Below are 21,304 nucleotides of genomic sequence, written 5' to 3'. Positions count from 1 at the left end.
AATTGGAAATTTTGNTCAAACCCATGAATTTCACCCATTATTTTTTTAAGTGAGAGATTATATGTGGTGGGAATGAAATGCTTAATACTTATGTTTTTAAACATGGACCAATTAAAAGGTGACAAGTGTCAAGCTTTAATATTATTTTAATTACCCATATAAACTCACTTAAAACCCTTACATTCACACTCTTATGGCCCGCCAAGCAAGGGAACAAAGAGAAAAAGAGAAGAACAAACCCTAGGAAGGAAAAATTCAAGAGAAATTGTTGGATTTCAAGGAATCAAGCAAGTAAAGGTAAGATTTTTATTTTAGCTTGTGATCTACCTTTCCCATGCATTCTTTTTTATTCTCCATGGCTGAAATTCAAGTTTTCAAGAGGGAACCTTTGCTGGACAAATCTAGAGAGAAACGTTTTGGTGATGAATTTTGCTAAATTTCACAATATCTTAGTGTTTTTAGTTATTTTGTGATGTTTGGAAGGAAAAACAAGCAAGAAAATCACATGTTCTGCAACCACCCTCATTTGGCCGAATTTTCTATATGGCATGTTGATGATGGATTTGGTTGTATTTCATGTTATTTAGCTCGTAATTGATGATTTATGATATCAAATATCGAAATCGGAATGAATTTCGGTTACGGTGAATTAAGTCACAATTAAGCTCATTGAGGTACTTTGGTGTATTTGGAATATTGGAAGTGTAATGAAGATATTTGGAGTTGAATTGGATGTTTTGGCTAATTAAACAAGGCATAGTGCGAGTTAGGTCAAATGCCAATTCAGTTTGATCATAATTGAACCCATGTAGAACACTATCCTTAAGTGATTATTCGGACAATTCTCATTCAATGTCATGCATTCATATAGAGCCTGAAATAGTTTTATAACAGTTTAGCATAAATATATTGAATTACGTGTCGTGTATTACGTATAGGTGGGGAGCTCTCTGATAAGGGTAAAGATATTCTGCTTGAGGACCAAGAATAGGAGTACTCCAAACTCTTGCTATTGTGAGTAATCAGATGTTCATCTTAATTATCTAAAGTGGTTTATACTTGTTTTAAGATTTTAAAGAATAAGGCACTTAATTTGCAAATTATTATGTTTTACATTTTAAATGTTGGTTAAATGAATGAGATTTATAAATTATTCTGAAACTAAATGTTGATTTTCGAAATAGAGTAAGTGGAGGCTATACATTCGTATTATATATATATACATGATTTGAATTGATGGCTTATGAAATTGTGGTAGCATGAATGGCTGAAATTGTGATTTTGTGAATTATATAAATTGTTTTGTCTTACATTGACAGGTTGGATAGTACTATATTAGCCATGTTATGCTGCCGAAATTTTATTGATTTGGTGCGTTATGTATTTAGCTTACTGCAGTGGGCGGGTTTCAGTGGACTAACCTATTAGAGGGGCACGGTAAATCCCATTATATTTTACCTTAGTATGAGAGGCGCAGAGGGTATCTCCTAAGGTAAGTTTAGAGTTCACTTCACGCCGACCCACCACGTGAGGATGAAACTCAGCCAATGCTAATGAATGGCTATATTTTAAAAGTAAAGACATGGTTTATGGGTATATGTCATTTTAACATCCTTGGCGGACTCGGTTGGATGCACGGGCCAAGGTGTCCCCGAGTATGAGTTTTGGCACAAGCCAAGTTTTTAAGAGAATCATAAGCCTTGTTGATTATTTTGATGAAATGTAATTGTTTTATAGGAATTGAAATGAGTTTTGAATGTTATGAACTATATTATGATGGGATAATTTAACTGTCTCCATTTACTCGGCTTTAGATGTTATAGATGAATTTTGCTTATTCACTCGGTTTGTAAAAACTCACCCCTTCGTTTTATCCATTTCAAGCTTAGGACAGTCTGTAGACAGTCGATTTTGTCGAGGGTTGTTTTTGGATTTGCATCCTTAGAAATCGAAGGTCTACAGTCTCGTATATTTTTGGTTATTTTGGGGCCCACATGTTATTGTAGAATATTTTCGTATACCTGGTTTAGTGTGCTATTATATATATGAATTTATTTTGCTTTTCGCTACAAAAATTATTTACGTAGAGTTTTATAAATATTGTTTTATAAGAAAATGAATATTTTATTTAATATTTTTATTTAATTTGAATGGTTATAATTTCACTTTGAGTTGATGAATTAGACAACGAAACTTATTTTTAGACATGAAATGGATACTTATTACTCGTATATCATATTTTTACTAGGGTTCGAAAATTTTAGGTAAAATGACCAAATACCCGTGTGTAGTAGAAATTACTTTTTGATTATTTTTGATTTGAAATTAGTCTATATTTCTTTAAAACATGGTATTTAATAACTGTTGCTCACAAGGGAAAAGTAAAACTGATGTGAAAGCCTTGCGAGGTTTCGGTTGGCATTCCAAGTAATGAATGTCAATCGAGACATCGCGACGATTGCTATGGGCTCGATGAGAGTACCGGGTCGTGACAATTTATGTCAAAACATGGCTATATTTCATGTCAAAAAGATAGTTTTCAAAAATATGAAATTTGTGTTGAGGCAAAAATGACAAAGAAACCTTTTACAAAAGTTGAAAGAAAATCAGAATTATTAGAACTTGTACATTTTGATATGTAACACCCTGTACCCACCTATAGGAGCCAATAAGATCTTATCGACAAGACGAAAGGTCAATTGATGTAAAAATTGAGTGCTAAAGAGTGGTGATGGGTGAAGGGAATATTTTAGAATAAAATATGTCATACATGTGAAAATAATAATTAAATAATAATATTTTTATCAATGATGAGTTGGCAAGTTAGAAGATGATTTAGAAGTGAACTAAGGCAAAATGAGGCACTTTGGGACCCAAGGGGACAAGTGGAGAATTTTAAAATAAAATAATATTTTATTAATAAAAAATTAAAATATTAATATTTTATCTATTGTTGAAATTAGTCATAAAGGATGATCATATGGTTAATGTAAGTGGGGGAAAAGAAGAATGAAAGAATTTCGAAGAAAAATGATGTAAGTGGGGCCCCTGTGCCTTATGTAATAAAGGCAGAGTAGGTACGTATACATTCAAATATTATGGTGATGCCTTGGTGAAGAGCAAATTTTATATTTTATTTGTACATGTGTAAGGGAAGAAAGATAAAAAGCAATTGAAATTAAAAGAAATGAATGAAGGACAAACTTGTAAAGGATGAAAAGTACGGAGGGTCGAATGGTAAATAAAGAAAAGTTGAGGACTTATGTGCAATTAGAATATTTGAAGCTAAATGGAAATTAACTAACCAAGGAAAATTAGATTGTGTTGGAGAGTGGAATATGCATGTAAATTCACTATTACATGCAAAAATATGCATGCAAGGAGAAAGTTAGTAGGGAACATGTGGGATCCCCACCATGTGAAGTAAAAAGAAAAATAAGCTTAAATCAATTTGCATGTAAGGAGATTAGTGCATTAGGTGGCCAAATGAGAAATAAGTTGGGAGAATGCATGAAAGACCATTGGGTACAAATAAGGTGGGATTAAATGGAAATGAATTAAAGAATGGAAGGATAATGAATAGTGGATATTTAACCAATGTGGAAGTAAGGAAATTGATGTATGAAAACCCATTGGTTGGCAAAATGACCAAATGAAAATAAAAGGTGAATTGGTGCATGTGTTGTGATTGGTTTCAAAAGGTGGCCAAATGAAATAAGAGGAATAAGAATGCATGTGTTTGGATTGGTTCATGAGGGTGGCCAAGTAAAGAAGAAAAAAAAAGAGAAAAGAAAAGGAAAATAGCTTGGAAACTTAGGCAAAAATAGTGCCTTTGAGAGAGTAACGAGAGAATAGTGAACTACCTTTGAAAAGTTGAGAGAGGGCTAGCCATTTAGAGAAGAAAAGAGAGAAGAGCAAGCTTGAGGAGTTCCACCCAAGAGAAGAAAAAAAGAGAAAAAAGAGAGAAAAGTGGAAGGCTTGGGTTGTGAGGGTTCAAAGGAAAAATGTGGGAGAAAAGAAAGGTTTCTTGCCTTTTTCTTCCATTTCACCCATACTTTGATACTTAGAATCTCAAAGGTACATATTCAAACATGTTTTAAAGAGTGATTCAAGGGCATTGGAAGAAATATCAAGTGGGTTTCAAGATTCAAGGGAAATAAGGTAAGGATTTTGGTTTTAGCTTAAATAATCTTTGAAAATGGATTGGTAACTATAAGAAGTGTTTTGTGGCAACAAAGATTGGCATGATTGGAGAAGATTTGGTGACATGCAAGCTACCAAAACCATGGATGCATGGTGGATTCAAAGTGAAAGAGAAGTGGTAAGCATAATATTTTGTTTTAAGCCACTGTTGGTAAGATCTTTGAAGAAATAACTTGTGAATCATGTTGGTAGCTTGGTGATTGGAGCATTGGAAGGATATTGTGTCACGACCCGGTACTCCCTTCGAGCCCGTGACAACCGCCGCGATGTCTCGATGACATTCATTACCCGAAATGTCAACCGAAACCTTGCAAGGCTCTTGCATCAATTTTATGTCTTCTCTGTGAGCAACAGTTACTAAATATCATGTTTTAAGAGAATATACACTATTTTTCAATCAAAAACAAACAAAAGTAATTTTTGCCACATAGGGGTATTTTGGTCATTTTTACTAAAAAATTTTGAAACTTGGTGAAAATACAACATACGGTCGAAAAATATACATTTCTTATCTAAAAATAATTTTAGTAATCTAAATCATCTATTTAAAATAAAATTTTGGCTAATCAAACTAAATAAAAATATTAAATAAAATATTTCATTTTCTTATAAAACAATATTTATAGAACTCTGCGTAAATAATTTTTATAGCGTAAAAGTAAAAAAAATTCATACATACAGTGGCACACGCAGCCAGGTATACAAAATATTCTACAATGACATGTGGGCCCCAATATAACCAAAAAAATACAAGATTGTAGACCTTCGATTTCTAAGGATAGAAATCCAAAAGCAACCCTCTACAAAATCGGCTGTCTACAGATTGTCTTAAGCTTGAAATGGGTAAAAAGAAGGGGTGAGTTTTTATAAACCCAGTGAATAAGCAAAATTCATCTATAACATCTGCAGCTGAGTCAATGGAGACAGTTAAATCCTCCCATCAGAATATAGTTCATAACATTCAAAACTCATTTCAATTCGTATAAAACAATTACATTTTATCAAAATAATCAACAAGGCTTATGATTCTCTTAAAAACTTGGCTTGTGCCAAAACTCATACTCGGTGACACCTTGGCCCAAGCATCCAACCGAGTTCGCCAAGGATGTTAAAATGACATATACCCATAAAACATGTTTTTACTTTTAAAATATAGTCATTCCTTGACGTTGGCTGAGTTTCATCCTCACGTGGTGGTTTAGCGTGAAGTGAACTCTAAACGTACCTTAGGAGATACCTTCCGCGCCTTTCATACTAAGGTAAAATATAACAGGGTTTACCGTGCCCCTCTAATAGGCTGGTCCACGGAAACCCGCCCACTGTAGTAAGCTAAATACATAACCCACCAAATCAATAAAATTTCGACAGCATAACATGGCTAATATAGTACTATCCAACTTGTCAATGTAAGACAAAACAATTTATATAATTCACAAAACCACAATTTCAGCCATTCATGCTACCACAATTTCATAAGCCATCAATTCAAATTATGTATATATATATATATATATATATAATACAAATGTATAGCCTCCACTTACTCTATTTCAAAAATCAACATTTAGTTTCAAAATAATTTATATATCTCATTCATTTAACCAACATTTAAAACGTAAAACATAATAATTTGCAAATTAAGTGCCTTATTCTTAAAATCTTAAAACAAGTATAAACCACTTTAGATAATTAAGATGAACATCTGATTACTCACAATAGCAAGAGTTTGGAGTACTCCTATTCTTGGTCCTCAAGCAGAATATCTTTACCCTTATCAGAGAGCTCCCCACCTATACGTAATACACGACACGTAATTCAATATATTTATGCTAAACTGTTATAAAACTATTTCAGGCTCTATATGAATGCATGACATTGAATGAGAATTGTCCGAATAATCACTTAAGGATAGTGTTCTACATGGGTTCAATTATGATCAAACTGAATTGGCATTTGACCTAACTCGCACTATGCCTTGTTTAATTAGCCAAAACATCCAATTCAACTCCAAATATCTTCATTACACTTCCAATATTCCAAATACACCAAAGTACCTCAATGAGCTTAATTGTAACTTAATTCACCGTAACCGAAATTCATTCCGATTTCGATATTTGATATCATAAATCATCAATTACGAGCTAAATAACATGAAATACAACCAAATCCATCATCAACATGCCATATAGAAAATTCGGCCAAATGAGGGTGGTTGCAGAACATGTGATTTTCTTGCTTGTTTTTCCTTCCAAACATCACAAAATAACTAAAAACACTAAGATATTGTGAAATTTAGCAAAATTCATCACCAAAACGTTTCTCTCTAGATTTGTCCAGCAAAGGTTCCCTCTTGAAAACTTGAATTTCAGCCATGGAGAATAAAAAAGAATGCATGGGAAAGGTAGATCACAAGCTAAAATAAAAATCTTACCTTTACTTGCTTGATTCCTTGAAATCCAACAATTTCTCTTGAATTTTTCCTTCCTAGGGTTTGTTCTTCTCTTTTTCTCTTTGTTCCCTTGCTTGGCGGGCCATAAGAGTGTGAATGTAAGGGTTTTAAGTGAGTTTATATGGGTAATTAAAATAATATTAAAGCTTGACACTTGTCACCTTTTAATTGGTCCATGTTTAAAAACATAAGTATTAAGCATTTCATTCCCACCACATATAATCTCTCACTTAAAAAAATAATGGGTGAAATTCATGGGTTTGACAAGTGTCATGGTGGTGTAAAATTCCAAAATTTTCAATTTCGTCCTCATGGATACTTAAAATGATCGTTTTACCCCTATGTTTGAAAAAATGTCAAAATTGAAAATTTTCACTTTTCAAATTCAAATAATGCTCTAATTAATCAAATTTAGTCAAAATATCATCCAACATTCCAATTTTACCCTTAGGTGGCAAAATGACCATTTTGCCCCTACGTTATGAAAATTCTCTAGTTAACTCCAAATCAATCCTCGAATTTGGAATCATCATAATAAGACATTCTAAGATTCAAGAACTCTCAAATACATCGTAAAATCTTTATTTGGCCTAGTTCGAGGCTTTAATCAACTTAATTGTACCACTAGGTACAATACCGATTTTTAACGATTTTTCGATACATTCACTTATGCAAACATTCTATCAAGCACATGAATGACATGACAAGTATAAAATAGAGTAGGGCTTGACATATTGAGGTTGCATGCAAGGCCGAATCCATCACAAAGATAAGGCATGCATTGTGAAATGATTGTGTGATGCTTTGAGTATGGTTAGGAAACAATTATGCTAGTTGAAAGCTTGAAAAGAATTAAATTTGTGGATTTGTGTTGTTGTGAAAGATTTAAAATGTGAAGAATGTTGATATAACATGAATGGAAATTGATGCTGTGCTTAGTGGCAGCATGTTAAAAGTGCATATGGTTGTTGAGAGAATCTAACATGCATGAGCTAGTTAGAAATATTAAGTTTGCTTGGTATGTTATTTGAAAGGATAAGGAGGAATAATATGAATGGTGGATTGAGAAATAAAGCATTGAAAGTTAGATAGATAATGATGCATGTAAACTTGCAAATAATTGAGTAAAATGGGAATGATTGTTGCTGCCATATATATGGTTAATGTTATGAAAATATAAGATGGATTTGGATGAAAATTGCTTGGGAAGGTTGAAATGGGCACTTAATAATATAAATAAGTTGCCGGTACACATAACGTAAAGAATTATGCAAGTAAGAGATATGAATTTCCTTAGTAAAAATATGTCAAAACATACATGAATATGTAAAGATTAAGTGAGAAAGAATGATGATTCTAGCATGATGTAAGTTATTAAAATGATGATTAATGTTTGAATGAGGAAGAAAAATGGGAATGATAAACACTAAGAATATTAAGCTTGGTTCATTGCTAGGAAGTGTGCAAGTGGAAAAGGAACACCGTGGTGATTAACTAAAGGAGAAAACATAACCAGATAAGTGGCAAAGTGATATCCTGCCATTGAAAAGTAAGCAGAGGATGTCTATTTCAAAAGATTCAATATTATACGTAAAGTAATTTATCAATGATTTATTTAATGCCATTGTGGAAAGCATGTGCTATTAGAAATTAATAAGTGATTTGTATACTTGGTTTGGAGAGATTTACAAACTATTATTATGGAAAGCATGAGCTGGTAAAAATGCTAGGCAATTGTGGATGCAATAATGTTTGAAATTGTTTTGTATATATATATATATATATATATATATATATATATATATATATATATAAGTTATACATGTAAAAGGTTTTGAAAATCAGGAAACAAGCTTTTTACCACAATTTATATCGAAGTGTGCCTTATTCATTTTTGTGATGTGCATTCATGAACAAATTACATATATTCACCATGTTGACTTGATATTTAAATTTCATTGCAAAGGTTTTACATTGCAAAGTCTTTCAAAAAGAGGTTTTATCGTGTTACCATGATTGGTACTTTTGAAATGGATTTGAAATGAGTTTTTGAGAACCCAATTTGCTTTTAAATGGTTTTATCAAATCAGGAAATTCAAGAGTAGGCTGGATGTCACATCAAAAAAGTGTGACCCTTGTGCACAAGTGAGCTTTAAATAAAGAACTTTTGAGTCACTAACGGGCTGTTAGATGTGGCTGGGGCCATGGTCTATGATATGTATATGTGGTTAGGCCACAAATGATATATGCAGTTGTGACTGCTTGATTTCTCTAATGTCAACCAACATTGTGTAGACTGCCATGGCTATGGGAATCCGGTGGAGCGGTGCTCCCGGATTGTTATTACATGGAAGTGGGTCCATGAGTGATTACTATTACCTACTTGAGAGTGATATCTCTTTAAGGTTTTCATGTATGTAGTTTTTCACATGGTGAGAAATAATGACTTTCTGCAGCTCCCCTACTTATATGATGACATTGGCTTTAACTCCTCGCATACGAGGTAATTTATGAATTTGCATATAAGCTTTGTTAATGTTGGATTTTACAGGAGCATGCGTGACTATACTGATTTGCTTTAAGCAAGTTGTTAAATGATTTCAACGGCAGAGATCTTTACATGAATTGGTTTGATACTTGATTTAAATGATTATCTTGCATTAAAATTTATGGTTTTACATGTAAAGAGCAAATTACCTTTTTGAACTGATTCGTTTACATATATTCTTCCATTTTTAATATTCAAATTTTTTATCTGTAGCTTGTTTCCCATCTATGTCCTGCTCACGAAGCTGATGATCACTGAGTCTGTGAGACTTACCCCCTTATTTCCCTTTTGCATATAGTGATCGGCCTAGCATGCATTCATCGACAATCATTGTCCACCGCAGATAAATAAAGGCATCTCATAGCATCTTATTCTGAGTCACTCTGCTGCTAGAGGTAGAGTCACTGTAATTTGTCTTTCTTTTGTAAATGAATACTAATCTCAATATAAATATTCAATTGGAGATTTCAGACTATGATGTATTTACACATGATCATATGGATTAAAGGTCAAATTGATTTATTATGCCTATTGTTCAAATCATGTCACGAGAGTGTATGGTTTAAAGCAATAATATGGATTGGTGAATGAGTATAGTGAATTAATGGGAATTTCTAATAAGGCTAGTTTGAGACCTGGCAGGTTCTCTTGAAGGTCTTGGACGCTAGTAGCGATCGAGGAGCGTTCATTACATGATATTTGTAAACTAAATGGTTTACTAACAATGGGAGGGAAAAGGTATTTTATAACATTCATTGATGATTACTCTTGGTTCACTCATGTTTATTTAATGAAATCAAAAGATGAAGCATTTGACAAATTCAAGGAATTTAAAACTGCTGTTGAAAATCAAAAAGAAAAGAAGATTAAACTTCTTCAAAGTGATAGAGGAGAAGAATATTTTCTAGACTTGTTTTCTCTATTTTGTAAAGAAAATAGAATAATTTATCAAAGAACAACTCCTTATGCACCCCAACATAATGTATTAGTCGAAAGCAAAAATAAAACATTAGCAGATATGGTAAGTAGTATGTTGTTAAAGGTAAAAGCTCTTTTTAATCTTTGGGGAGAAGCACTATTGACAACATGTCATATAAGTAATAAAGTTCCTTTAAAGAAATTACTTGTGACACCATATAAATTATGGAATAATGGCAGAAAACCAAATTTGAATTATTATAAAGTGTGGGGGTGTATAGCTTATCATAAAGTCACAGATCTTCATAAGATAAAATTAGGACCTAGAGGCATCAAAAGTATTTTCGTTGGTTATGCACAAAATTCAAAAGCATATAAATTACTTGATTAAAATTTAATGTTATAGTTGAATCTATACATGTTGATTTCTTTAAAAATAAATTTATTTATAATTTTGTTAATTTTGAAAAAGAAAAGCAAATTGAATTGGCTCTGAAAAAAGAAAAGAAATTAATGAATTTATTGAGTCAAGAAAAAGTCAAAGATTGAGAAAAGAGAAATATTTAGATTCTGATTATGTTTCTTCAGATTCAATTATTTTTCTAATTGATGGAGATAGAACCAATATACTAAATAAAACACCACTTGTACTAAGTGTAGATGAAGACCCAAAAACTTTTAGTGAAGCAATGTCTTCAAGAGATGCAACCTTTTGGAAAGAAGCTGTAGATGATGAAATGGACTCAATAATGTCTAATAATACATGAGTCTTAGTTGATTTACCTTCAAGTTCTAAACCAATTGGATGTAAATTGGTGTTTAGAAAGAAAATATAATACCGATAGTTTTGTACAAACCTTTAAAGCAAGATTAGTTGTTCAAGGTTTCAAACAAAAGGAAGGCATATACTATTTTGATACATATGCTTCCATAGCTAGAATAAAATCCATTAGAATAGTTATAGCATTACTTCGATCTATAAGTTACATAGACATCAAATGAATGTTAAAATAACTTTTTTAAATAGTGATTTGAATGAGGAAGTATATATGGAACAACCAAAAGGGTTTATACTTCCTGAAAATGCGAAAAAGCTTTGGAAATTGGTTAAATCACTTTATGGGCTACAACAAGCTCCCAAGCAATGGCATGAAAAATTTAACTCATCCATATTGTCCTATGGTTTTAAACATAATGGGGCTAACAAGTTTGTTTACTCAAAATTTACCAAATATTATGGAGTAGTAATATGTCTTTATGTTGATGACCTGCTAATATTTAGCAATAACATGATCGGCATAAATGAAACAAAGAAATATTTAACCTTTGTATTTAAAATGAAGGATTTGAATAAGGTTGATGCCATTTTAGGTATTGAAGTTCAGAAACATAATAATGGTTCTGTTATTAATCAATGTCATTATATTTAGAAATTAATCATTAAATTTAAACATCTTAATATAAAAGAATTTAGCACTCCATATGACTCAAGTAGAAAAATGCATGAGAATGGTGGCTAAGTAATTGCACAACTTGAATATGCTAGTGCTATTGGAAATATTATGTACGCTATGCATTGCACTAGGCCAGATATTGCATTTATAGTCTGTAAATTATCAAGATATACAAGTAAGCCTAGTAAAATTCATTGGAAAGCCATTAGGAGAGTTCTTGGATATCTTAAAAGAACTATAAATTTGGCTTACATTATTTAGATTATCCAAGAGTATTAGAAGGATATTTTGATGCAACTTGGATTACTTGTGCAAATGAAAATAAGTCCATTTAAGGTTGGATTTTTACACTAAGAGGTAGTGCCATTAGTTGGGCATCTAAGAAACAAACTTGCATCTCACATGCAGCAATGGAGTCTGAGTTTTATAGCATTAGCTGCAACAGAAAAAAAAATGGAATGGTTAAAAAATTTGTTATTAGATATAGAGTTGTGGCCACAATTGATGCCAGCCATTTCCTTATATTGTGATAGTCCTGCTACAATGTCTAGAACATATAATGATGTCTATAATGGAAAATCAAGACATATTAGTTTAAGATATGATTATATTAGAGAATTAATCTCTAAAGGGGTAATTACCATAACATATGTTAAATCTGCAAGTAATTTGGCAGATCCTCTAACGAAAGGTTACTAAAGGATTTGGTAAGTAGTGCTACAAAAGGAATGGGTTTAAAACCCCTATTAGACATTAATAGTGGGAACCCAACTTTTAAATTGTAACCACTAACTACAAAGTTCAATGGGTAAAAACAAGTTATTGTTATATGTCTGTGATGCACTATTAGAATCCATTCCTTAAAATATATATTAGAAAATAGTGCAATCCATTGCTTGAAGAGGTTGAGCTTTTACTCTTAATGGAGTTCAAATATCATATTAAGGAAAGAAAAATGTCTAGAGCAATAGGGACATTAATGAAAACTCCACCTACATAAACATAAGGAGTTGTGCCGCTTCAACAAGAAAATTTTGGGGGATTCTCTTGTAAATGTTTATTATGAATAGGATAAGCACATGGTCATTATGGTGCTAAAAGTGAATGACCATTTATAGAAAAATAAATGAATATTATGTGCTATGTATCTTCAATTCTAATGCTAGAAGTCAAGGTTCAATCTGCAAACACCATCTACTTCATTAGGGTTCGGAGATGCATTTGCTAATTGATGATTCAAATCTAGAGATACGTTCTATTGGCTCCATTAGTTTTTGATGATAATAAAACATTCCCATTTATTTGTCTCTAATGCCTTTACTTAAGTGTGCAGAAAATTAATACATGAATTTAACAAATCAATCTTTCAAAGTAAATATTAAAAGAAAAAGGTGATAAAAATAACGAGATATGATTGCCTAACAAGGAGGAAGCTCATTAGTTAAACAAGGAAGAATGTTGGTTGGCCATGTTTCAAATTGAAGAAATAGCGGGCTGAAGAGTTTGAGAAACAAAACCAACTTAGTCGACCAAGTCAGTCGACTAAGTACTCTTTACCAAAATCTGTGACCAGAAAACAGAACCAACTTAGTCGACCAGGAGATATGTCAATCGACTAAGAGCTCTCTGTCTGCAATTTGAACTAGAGCACTACAAGATAGATTAACGGCTAGAGCTCATCCTTAACTGTTTCCAACGGACATAAAATTGCCAAACTATCATCAGAGTTCATCTCCACATATAAAAGGATCTTCCAACAATTAGAAATAATCTTTAAGAAGCCTTGAATGAGATTTGAGCTATAGAAAGTTGAAAAACCAGAAAATCTTCACTGCACTTAAACGCCTATTCTTTGCATTTGTATTTTGCACTCAATCTTGTACCATTCAGATCAACTAGTGATCATAGGTACTTTCTTTTACTAATCTTCTTGTATTCTTAGAGTGAGGAAGTCACTCTAAGTGGTTATTCAAGCTTGGGATAACTTGATTATTGTAGATTGTGGTTGAGCCTCTGAAAAACCACTTTGGGTTTTAGTTTACCCAGGGAAAAACTAGTGTAAAAGGTTTTAGCTGAGCCTTGAAAAGCCATTGTAAAGCTTGGTGAAAGCTTGTGAATTTCACCGGATTCTTAGTGGATTGTTGGGAAAATCCTTGGTTAAATAATCAAGGTAGTGGATATAGGTCTTGGACCGAACCACTCTAAATCTTGCTGCCTTATTTATTCTGTTTTGTTTTATTTTCTTTCCTTTATTTGTCTTGAATTTGTCTACACTTAGAGATAAGTTTTGAAAGAGCCAAAAAGTGCTATTCACCCCCCCTCTAGCTCATTTACTTGGGACCAACACCTTCTTGTATGCGTAATTTTTTTGTGTGAAAGGAAAAAATAAATATTATATATGACCAACATTTCAAACTAGTGGGGGATTGTTGCATAGTTTATTAATGTTGGGAAAAGTTGTGACTAAAGAATTATAAATAATTACCTTATTAAAATATAACTTTTGAAAGGTTATTAGATATAATTATTGAATAGTTGTATTATGAGAAGAAACCATTGTTTGAAGAGTTATATTATGAAAGAAACAAGTCTATTCATACGATTTGAAGAGTCATATTATAAAAGGATACAAGTCTTTCCATTGAAAGACATATACGTTGGCTTATTATATAAACGGTGTTCTTACATTGCCAATTTCACAATTCTGATAAGTGTTTTAAGTACTTTATTGTATCCTAGAGGTTGAAAAAAATACCTTAAGGAAAGTGTAAATTCACGCCTCAAAATCATACTCTTCCTTGTTCTCAAATTATTCTTCTTCTTCTAAATTTTCTAACAAGGCATTCAACAAAAAATTCTTGAGCCCAATGATGAGGTACAAGAGTGCAGAATTAAACCTACTACTTCTTGAAGCATTCAACACACCATAATATGATAAACGATGTTTATTATTGAATTTTTTTATTAAGTCGTAAGTCTAAGGTATGCAATATTGGTTTTGTGGTTTTGTAATCATAATTTTGGCAGTGCTTACAAGCAATTATGAGTAAGAATTGAATTTCAAGAAATACTTGTATGATTATTATTGTTGTTTTAAATTACCTAGAACTATAAGCTTTTTTTTTTCTAGCCTTTTTTCTTGTAAAGTTGAAGCCTAAAACCTGCCTCCACACTTTACTCCATTGTTTCTAAAGCTATGTAGAAAGCTGTAGACCTTACAAAATGTCAAAAAAAATTCAATTTAAAATCATTTAAAAAATTATAAGTCCACTTGAAGCAAGTAACAAGGCGTATAAAGGCATGATTGACTATAAATATACTTTTCTTGTCAATGGATGGTTTTCACTTCACGTTTCTTGATGCAAACATCAAATTACAATCTATTTTAACCAAAATGGTTTAAAAAATTCAATTTAAGATCATTTAAAGAGTTATCAATCCACTTAAAGCAAGTATTAAGGCTTTTGAAGATATGAGTGACTATAAATAAACTTTTCTTGTTAATGTATGGCTTTTTCTTCACGTTTCCTAATGCAAACATCAAATTATTATCTGTTTTAACCAAAAAAGAGAAAAATTCAATTTTAAAATCATTTATATAATTATAAAGCCATTTAAAGCAACTAACTAGGCTTTCAAGGGCATGTGTCATGACCGGGTACTCCCCTCGAGCCCGTGACAACCGCCGCGGTGTCTCGATAGACACTCATTACTCGGAATGTCAACCTGAAACCTCACAAGGCTTTACTATTAGTTTGTCATTTCCCTTGTGAGAAACCATTGTCAAATATCGTGTTCTAAAAGATTTTAAGCTATTTCCAACTTAAAGCAAATAAAATATTCATTTTTTGTCTCATAGGGGTATTTTGGTCATTTTTCTCCAAAATTTCGAAACTGCCTAAAATGTAAAATACAAGTACAAAACACATAATTCATATTCAAAATGAGTTTAAAAGTCTAAAATCTTCATTTAAAACGAAATTATGGTTATTTGAATATAATAAGAAAATAAAAGAAATATTAAGTAAAATATTCTATTTTCTTATAAAACAATATTTATAGAGTTATACGTAAATAATTTTTGTAGTGTAAAAGCTAAATAAATTTATACATACTGTAATACAGTAAGTCAAAATATTTAATTTAATTTACAATAATAAGAGGGCCTCCGAATAAACAAAAGTAAAGAGGATTGTGAACTTACAGTTTGGAAAATGCAGATCCAACGGTAGTCCTTGATGAGATCAGCTATCTACAGTCTATACTGAACCTAAAATGGGTGGAAATGAGGGTGGTGAGATTATAAAATCCCAATAAGTAAATAGACATCATCACAAACATCTAGAGTTGAGTACATGGAGACAATAAAGTAAATCATCGTAAACTGGGTCACAACATTAGAATACATTTCATTTAAATTACGTGAAGAGGCTTATGAATTTCATAAAAACTAGGCTTGTGCCATAAATTCATTCTCAGGAACACCTTGGCCGAGGCATCCTACCAAGACCGCCAAGGCTATTAAAATTCACATTTCACATAAATCATGTTTTTGTTTTGAAAACATAGCCGTTCCTTGGCGTTGACTAAGTTCCCCCTCACGTGGTGGTTTGGCATGAAGTGAACCCTAAGCTTTACCCCAAGAGATACCCTACGTGCCTCTCCATTCGAGGTAAGAATATAATGGGGTTTACTGTGCCCTTCTAAAAGGCTGGTCCACAAAAAACCCCCTACTGCAGTGATTAATTAATATATAATCCACCATACAATAAAACTCAATAACATGATATGGCAATTTTATAATTCGCAGTCTTTCAAGGCAACCAAACAATTCGTATTTCAATACAATTGCCAACTAGCCAATCATGCCCGATTTATCATAAGCTAATCAATTTAAACAATCAAATTGCCACAATTAATAGTCTCCGTGTACTCTATTTTTCAAAATCACTATTAATTTCAAAACAATTTATAAATTAATTTCATTGGAATACCTTTATTCATAAAACATGAAAATTTACCAATTTAAATCCATTTTTTCATAGAATTAATGAAATAATCTAAAAATCACCCTAGCTAATTAAAATGATAGTAAGTTTACTCACAATGTCTAGAGTGCCGATTCTCAAAATACTCAGACTACTGGTCCTCGGATGCAATTCCCTTGCCTTTATCGGAGGACTCGCCACCTTGACACAATACAAAATTGAGAAACTCACTACATTGGTACTAAATTGAAATTAAACTAATTTAGACTACTAATGCATGATATGGAATACAAAAATGTCTAAATTTTGCTTAAACGCGATGTTAGCCTATTTCGGTCTTTTACCCGATAAATCGATATACGCGTCCGTTTAAACTCTAAATTAATTTTTTTCAGTTTCTATACCTCAATTGCACCCATATGGACTTAATGTCCCTCAGTGCGGTGCAAATTATCAGTTCCGATAGGAAATTATGAAAATACCCCTAGTGGGTAAAAATTCATATTTTTGCTCTGAAAATTTCCATTATTTTTCTAGGCTCATAATTCATCATTATTCATCATAATTCCTCAAATAAACATCAAGATCAGTAGCCAATATTCCCCCACAAAATTTGGCCAATAATGGTAATGGAGGAAAATGAATTATTTTCTTGTTGTTTTGTTTCTAAATATGCTAAACTAACTAAAAACACTAACATAACTTAAAATCAAATTAATCTAACTTCATTATCTCTCTATACCCAATTTTTATCAACCAACAATTCATCATAAAAACATGTAATTTAAGCATGGAAAATAAGGAGAAATGCTTAAGGAAAATAGATTTCAAGCTTAAGTTGAAAAATCCTACCTTTTTCACTTGTTTTCGTTGATTTTCCACACTTTTTCTCTTGAAATTCCTCACCTAGGGTTTGTTCTTCCTTTCTTTCCCTCTTTTCCTTGCTTGGCCGAATATTTGGAGAGTAATGGGCTGATTTATGCTGATTTTTAAGTTAAATAATAAAATATCCTAAGCTTAACACATGGTATTTTCTTATTGGTCCAGTTTTAAAACTTTAAAAATTTAAACTTTTTATCTCCACCACATGATTAGTCAAAGGTCAAAAATGAGGATAAAGGAAGACCATGTGCTGGACAAATGTCCTGGTGGTGGAAAATTACAATTTTGCCCTTGGGGTGGCAAAATTATCATTTTACCCATATACTTTAAATTATATCGAAATTAAAATTTTTCACTTCTAAACCTCAAATCATACTCCAATAAGTCAAATGGGACCAAAACATCTTTTCTAAAATTTCCACTTTGTCCCCAAGTGGCAAATGACCATTTTGCCCCTAGATAGTGAAAATTTCGATTTAACTCCAAATTGATCCTCAAACTCCGAATTACCATTTTGAGTCATCCATGGACTGTGAAGCTCTTAATCTCACCTTAAAATTCCTATTTGATCTAGTTCAAGAATTAAATCAACTTTGTTGTACGTCTAGGTACAATACCGACTTTTGTAAATTTTTCGAGACTTTCCTAGCATGCAATCATGCTATCATCACATGTATGTCATGACGAGTATTCTATAAGGTCAAGCTTTACAGCATGAGTGACTATAAATGGACTTTGCTTGTCAATTGATGGTTTTCACTTCATGTTTCCTAATGCAAACAACAAACTATGATCTGTTTTAATCAAAAATGAAAAAAAATTCAAATTGGAATGCCTCTGAAAGCATTTAAATCCCTTGAATCACTCACATCCATTGAGAAGGGAATCAAGCAGTAGATTTTCTCTCTAATTAGGGTCATTCATATGTAGGTCTTTGAGTTTTCCATATTGTCAAAGGTACTCTAATAGGTATATTAAGGTTAGATTGATTAAATCTTTCTTATGTTAGATTTAATTAATTGTAAAGGAGCAGTACTCCTCATTTCTTTCATGTTTTTAGACTCTTGTAATAGAGAAATATTATTTTCCTTTTTATTTGTGATAAACATGCAAGGAAAGTAGCTTTTCTACTAGGAATTTTTCATTTATCTCTGGAATTTAGTTTTTGTACTAAAGCAGTATTACTTATCCTTTGCAATCATAAAAATTATGCAAGGAAAGTAGTACCTTTAATAGATCTTCTTTCTATCATCTCTTATGTAATTCTGGAGGTTAGGTTTATGTCCCTTTCTTTTATGCAATTATTTTCCATTTATTAATAAAATTTTAATAAGGTAACTAGGCTCTATGAGAATTTCTAGCATTAAAAAAAAACAGTTAAATCCAAGGAAGCATTAGCAAAGAGGCTTATCCTTAGCCGATTCTCTTCTCACCTCAAGATCGGAATCATAGGATTACAAAATGTGGGCAACTCTACCCTACCCTCATAAAGCATTCAATTTCTACTGAGAACTTTCCCATCATACCATTGAGCCTAATGATGCCCGAGTTAATGTCTTAAATGAGTGCTTTGGAAGGTTGTGCCAATTGTACAAGCCCAAAAATGAGGTTTCAATTTTCTTAGGAATTCATCATATAATTTGACTAGATAGAGGTGCCCATCAAAGGCAAGGATTGGGCATTAGCTTCTTGTCTCACATCTATGTAATTAATGGCATTTTTTATGTTTTACATGCATTTGAAGATTCAGACATCATCCATGTTAATGATTTTGTGGGTCTTGTAAGGAATTTAGAGATTATTAGTGTAGAATTACGGGTAAAGGACATTAAATTTATTGTAAAGAAGATAGAGCATATTGAAAAGAGCATGAAGAAGAGTAATGATAAGCAATTAAAAATAAAGCTTGAATTTTGTCAAAAGGTCATGGCATGAGCTTAAGATGGAATAGATGTTTGTCCAAGGGATTGGAAAGCGATTGATACTAAGATATTAAATACTTTTTAATTGCTTAGTGTCAAGCCCGTTCTTTATTTGGTTAACATGACTAACAAAGTTTACATCAAGTTCTTGCCAAAGATTCGTGCTTTATGCAAAAACATGGTGGTGAACCAATCATTCCATTTAGTGGCATGTTTAAGAGAAACCTTGTTGATGTGGAACTTGAAAGAGCAAAAAAGTGTTGTGAAGAAAACAAGGCATTGATGAGTTGAAATGTTGGCAAGTTAGACGGTAAAGGCTCTTCAAGCTATAGGAACCATTCATTTTGATTTTTAAAAAGATTTTATTTATGCTGAAGTTATGAAATTTGAAGATTTGAAGGAGCTTGCAATGAGTCAACTATTAAGGTTGTTGGAAAATATTGACAATATGGGAAAATGTATGTGGTTCAAGACAGAGACATAATATTTTTCAAGTTCAATGTTTCCGGAAGAGGGAAGAAGTGAGGCATACAATTTTCTACAACTCAAAAAAAGAGGAGTTAAAACTAATGATGTTGTTCGTTATTCATCTACAAACTTATGGCATAGGATAAGGTGAGGCATAATATTTTTCAAATTCAATATAAGCTTTTTTTCCAAATTTAATGGGACTATTGGTATCATTAAATAGTTTTCTAAATTTTTAATGATCTCATCCTTATAATGGATTCTTCATTTTAAGGATACCAACCAATGTGAATTCATCTTTGATCGACCAATGTCTAATACGTGTTTCTTGTTAATTTTTTTTTTACAAATACGATGCTATGAAAATCTATTTCTTAATTTTTCACTATTTGATTATTTTGCTTACTTGAAGTAGTCTATAATTTTTCACTATTTGATTTTATTGTAAAAAGGCTTGCAAGGGTTTTTGAATTTAACGATTATAAGAAGATTAACAACATTAAAGAAGAACAACTAAATTGATTAAGAATAGCAAACGAGTATAGCAAAAGAGCAATTAGAGTGTTTATTTTTAATCTGTATAATACTTGTTTGTTAGTTACATGCGGTAACTAGTTAAACTCGCCATCGAACAAACCAATTGCATTATTGTTGCGCGGTAATTGCACTGTTGTTACATGGTAATTGCACTATTGTTGCACAATAGTTATAAAAAAATAAGTTATTTTTTTAATATTTTTTGTTTTATTTTAAATTGTTATCCAGAAAAGTCATTATTTAAGGGAAAAAATAAAATGATTTATTCAAGTATAATTACAACGATTTTTGCATACCCCAATAAGAGAAGATGTTGGAACGAATAGATGTTCTAATAAAAAAACAACTTATTAGTTAAAGAAAATACATGCATGCCTAAAAAAAATTGAAATAAATTAAGATTAAAAATAAACAAATACAAAAGTTTTGTAATTAATTAAGAATGATAAATTATTTTTTAAATTTAAAAAGTACTTGATGACCTTTTCTAATATAATTAACTTACATATATGAAGTCAACAAAATCTTGAAATACATCTACTATTATCGCCACTTGATGTCGCATTAGCTTCTATAGAAGTTATTTTTAAGAATGATACTAATTTGAAATTCTTTCACATTAAAAAATAATGTCAGGTACAAAAAATATATAAAATAAGTATAGAAATAAGCACGGGTAAACAAAATCTTAATTTATAGTATTTTTGTTTTACCTTCTTTCAAATATTAATTTATATATATATATATATATATATATAATGTNTTCTTTCAAATATTAATTTATATATATATATATATATATATATAAATGTGTTAAGACGAGTTCTCACATTATAATGTGATACTAAGTGTTTCTGTTTGTCTTTATCTAAGGCTTGTTTGGATCAAGTGGGCTCCGCTTACTTGGTCCTTGCATCAATTATGGCTTAGGACTA

General features: G+C 31.6%; 1 pseudogene; it reads left to right on the top strand.

Annotated features, from left to right (window-relative positions):
• LOC108662819 lies at positions 18,816 to 19,655 on the top strand (annotated as a pseudogene).

Source organism: Theobroma cacao, chromosome 7, assembly GCF_000208745.1.
Source record: "Theobroma cacao cultivar B97-61/B2 chromosome 7, Criollo_cocoa_genome_V2, whole genome shotgun sequence".
NCBI lineage: Eukaryota > Viridiplantae > Streptophyta > Magnoliopsida > Malvales > Malvaceae > Theobroma > Theobroma cacao.
Note: the sequence above shows the minus strand (reverse complement) of the source record. Positions and strands in the feature narration are given on the sequence as shown.